A 4947-nucleotide genomic window follows, 5' to 3' on the forward strand; every position below is an offset into this window, starting at 1 on the left:
TGGAGATTCCTCAAAAATAAATAAATAAGACTAGAACTACCATACAACTCAGCAATTCTACTTCTGAGTCTTTATTCAAAAAAATCTAAAACACTAACTTGAAATGATATATGCACTCCTATGTCTATTGCAGTATTATTTACAATGGCCAAGGTATGGAAGCAACCTAAGTGTCCATCAATAGACAAGTAGATAAAGAAGATATAGTACATATATACAATGGAATATTACTCAGCCATAAAAAAAGATTTCTTGCCATTTGCAACAACATGTTTGGACCTAGAGGGTGCTATGCTAAGTGAAACAAGTCAGACAAAGAAAGATAAATACCATATGATTTCGCTTATATGAGTAACGTGAAAAAAAAAAGACCTTTTCATTTCAGAGACATACTAATCTGGAAATTTGTAATTTGCCCATGACTCAGTTTTCTTTAATCTTGAATAGGTGTTTTCACTTGTTTTAATAAAATGCACATATGTATTTTTGTACATCTAGTATTTCAGTGGCTTTCAAATTATTTTAACCATGACCAACAGTAAGAAAAACATTTACATTGCAATCCATCCAACCACCCCATCCGTCTATATATATCTAAAAAAAAAAGTATCACCAAAGCACTAAGCCTTATTATGCATAATACTCTCAGATATTTTCTATTCTAGCCTATTCCATTTTATAAAAATGCTGGTCTAACCCACTTGATTTCACGACCCATTAGTGGGTCACAACCTGTAGGTGAAAAACACTGCTGTCTATGCCACCTCACAGGCCTGAGGTAAAATTCAGCTGTTTGCCTTGTGTAATAAAAATCTTAAAAGCCTGTGCTGTCTGCTTGCTAAATCGTTCCTTTAAAAGTTAAAAATTATCCTCACTAAATGTACTGGAAGCAACATGAATCTGAGACTTTCTCAGAAGTTGGCATTGTTGTGCTGTAATTTCGTGCTGGTGCTGGGAATATCAGTAAGTACACCTGGCCCTGTCATTCTGCTTGATTGTCTGTCACAGTTGGGGAGGTCCTTCCCTTCCAGATGCCCTTTGATGCAGTCAATGAAGGGAATGCATGTGCTAGTCAGCCCTGGAGCTGATTGGGTTACATGGCAGAGAGAGGCGTGTGTCTCTGTCACTCAGAAGAGTGATCTGTTGTGTGGGGGAAACCAGGGGAATGGAGTAAAATGAGAAGGCAAGGGAAGGGTGCAGGTGTGGGAGAATTCTCCTTAAACTTATGCCATTACCCCCAAAGCAGTATTAATGATCCCACGTTTGTGTTCAGGTCAGTTCAGGAGGATAGGGGAGAGAAACCGATGTGGTTTGTAAGTCACCTGTATGTCAGGCCCTGCTGCAGGTCCATTCCCATGTGGTCTCTGCAGTAAGTATAATAGGAGCTAACATGTATTAAGCATTATCCCACTTAAATCTCACAATTCTATGAGGCAGATGCTGCGCGATTCCCAATTTTGCAGATGAGAAAACTGAAGCTTAGAGAGGGAGAATAATCTCCTCCAGGTTATATTTCTGGTGTAAGATGGAGCTAGGACTAGAGCCTAGGTCTGCCAAAGCCCAGAGCCTGTGCTTGTCACCACCACCCTGCATCACCTCTATTCGGCAGATAGAAAATCAGCTCAGAAGGGTTAAGCAGTCTGTCTAAGGTCACACAGCTAACAGGTGGCAGAGCCAGTATTCACATGGAGTCTACTTTGACACCATGTTCTTTCACTAGAGCTGCTCAGCACTCCTGTATCCCAAGCCCACAATGACCTTGAATAATTTACAGGGAAATGCGGTTCTTCCAGGAATGCAAGCTTGAATGTGGTGGAGTGAAACGACCACAGGACTGCTATTGAAAAACTCCTACATATTGCTGATTCTCCACAAGTTTGCCAAGGGTGGAGGGTGAGGGGCTGGGTCTCAGATAAATCACCCTTCGTCTTCAGAGAAGTAACAACACAAGCTCCTGTACATTTCGGAGCTCCCTAAAGATTAAACCTAAAGGTGTGAGGGCTTTGAAAAAATTTTAGTTCAGTATAAAGACTTGACTTTTATATTTCCTTATGAGAGGCCACAAACAATGTTAATTTCATTGCTTAGAGAAATAGAAACAAGCTACTGCAGGAAAGGACCCATGTTGCATGGTTCTTAGAATATTTAGCACTCAAGTCTTTCTCTGCTATTATCTTGTAAAGCTCCAGAAAAGGAGTTTCTAGTGGCAGGGAAGACATTTAAAATGGAGGGAAAGGGGAGGTGTCTAGATTGACAGCCTCTACCAATACCACTGAAGGCATTTAAGGAATAGTTTTAATAGTTGTTAATATTATACATAGTTAATTTACATGAGCAGAATTCTAGAATCATTGCCTTAATAGGAACATAATTATTCCACTTATAATTTAGGAACTTTCTATATAGCTGATGTGTTGTTATTTATTAGGGTACTTATATCAATAGCCTTTTTATATAATGGCCTGACAAGATCACTTAGGACAGTAATTGTGTCTGTAGTGTTCATCCTGGTGCCTGCCACATAGCAGGTCCTCAATAAACATTTATTGAATGAGTAAGTAAAATTTTTTATCTCCTCCTCCTTTAAATTTCAAATGGGAAAATAATGGTTGTAAATACTACAGGAAAATGTTTAACTTTAGGAGTAAGTATCAAGGATTTGATGAATGACCACTGTTCCATAGTTTTAGAGGCTAAATACAGGCTTTGATCACTAAATGACTCATATTAGTAATGTTGGGTTGTTGGAAAAGTCATGATGTATTTTGTCTATGTTTTTCAAAGGTCATTTATTTATAGAAAGAACAAAGATCAACCAATGATATATTGCCCATTTTGTTTGATAATCTTTTGCCATCTTTCAGTGAGCTTCATAATTCCTTGTTCATAGGATATGTCTTTATTTGCGAAAAACTGAACAAGGTGCTGATTTACAGCCTCATCTGAATTGAACGTTATACCATGCAAGGAGTTTTGAAGAGAGCAAAACAAGTGGACGTCTGATGGCGCAAGGTCAGGCGAGTATGGTGGGTGTGGCAACACATCCCATCCAAGCTCCAATAATTTTTGACAGGTGATTAGACTTGTGTGTGGTCTCGCGTTGTCGCAATGGAACACAACTCCTTTACAATTAACAAACTCTGGATTTCTGGATGATGGATTCATTCAAAGTGTCCAATTGCCGACAGTACACATTCGAATTGATTGTTTGGTTCCTTGGTAGGAGCTCNAAAAAAAGAGTGCTTGCAATGGTGGGGAGGTAATCACTCCAGAGGGAACTAGGGTGTGGTTACCTGTACTGGGATGAATGCATGATAAAATGCTGAAGAACAAATGTCCACTAGCTACTGTCTCCCAAAGTTCACCTCACTTCCACTTTACCCATAATATCTACCATTTTTCTCACAGTTAAGCATTGGCCTGTGCCTTTATTGATTCATTCGTTTCTGAAAAAAGATGTTGTTAGCAAGGGCATTAGGAATTTATGAAATGCTCTGTTTTTAGCAGGATGAGACTTCCCACCAGTACCTAAATAGTGGAAGTCCCAGGAATACCAGTAATTTCTGTGCTAATTTTAACAATACTTCTGAGATCTATTTACCTTTTGGTCCCAGATCTTTTAGGAGCACTCCATACTCCTAAAAAGAGTACCTCATATTAAAATATTGAATTACTTTTAACAATCATATGTTGAGCTTATTATATAAACATTGGAAATCATAAATATCATTTCTGAATCTTTCCCATTATTTCTTCCTGGAAGTTATTAATTGTCCCCTCAATAACATTAATAAATAACATTAATAAACTATTCTCTGTGGGTATTGACTATGGACCTCCTGGTGCTCTGTTTCATCCTCCTTTCATAACTGGTACCCTTCATAATTTTAAGGTTATAGTTTTACTTAGCCTTTTTCTCCCTCCCTATAGTTTCAGGAATGTCATTTATCTTTATCCTGTTAAATGTGTTCCTTCAAGACTTCATAAGTGGTCCTCAATGTTTGCCAGAAATTTATGTCAGTCATGTAGCTAGCTGCTCATTTCTAATGAACATCTTCTTTAAAAACAGAATCTTCAACAAGAAGGGTTTTAAAAAAAATTATGGTGATGGATAGTTTTTAATTTCTTATTTAGAATCAAAATATGTAAGTTTCTTCTAATTTACCATTTGCTCCTATGTGGTAGTTAACTTAAGGCAAGCTCTCTTTTTCCAACTTTCTCCAAGCAGATAACCCAGTTCTAAATGGGTCAAAACAGGTTAGCTATAGTCATCTCCTTATCCCTCCCTATGGATAAACTTCCCAAAACCCATTTTCCAGTTGGAACATCACTGGGCATATTCATATAGATATTGGAAGAGTAAGAGCAATTCTTAGAATCATTGATTCAAAGACAGTCTTCGGAGGTGGTGATAGTGGCTGGAAGGACGAGATTAAGGGAGTAGCATGGTAATAGAAAAGAGCAAAATTCCTGATAAGTTTTTCTATAAATGAATTTTCTCATATTATGCTAGAGATATCACTTGCCTAACAAATCAGACTAATGGTAGAACTGGGAGGTTATTTTTTTTAATTTTTTTATTTTTTAAAGATTTTATTGGGGAATTGGGGGAGGGGAACAGTGCTGGGGAATCAGGGGAAGGGGAACAGACAAGTTGCTGTTTTAATTTTTTTATTTTTTAAAGATTTTATTGGGGAATTGGGGGAGGGGAACAGTGCTGGGGAATCAGGGGAAGGGGAACAGACAAGCTGCTGTTGTATTGTTCTTCAGTCTACTTGTGGAGGATGTCGCTTCACTGGCCCAAGCTGGCACCATCATTGCACTCTTCCCGGACGAGGCAGACCAGTCGCCAGCTTCTGGACGGCCGCTGCTGGCTGCTCACGCTGGCTGCTGGCTACACATGGTAGCTTATGGCAACCCACTGCAGCAGGGGACTGCAGCCTACGC

The sequence above is a fragment of the Hipposideros armiger genome, unplaced genomic scaffold (genome assembly GCF_001890085.2).
Source record: "Hipposideros armiger isolate ML-2016 unplaced genomic scaffold, ASM189008v1 scaffold_432, whole genome shotgun sequence".
Classification (NCBI taxonomy): Eukaryota; Metazoa; Chordata; class Mammalia; order Chiroptera; family Hipposideridae; genus Hipposideros; species Hipposideros armiger.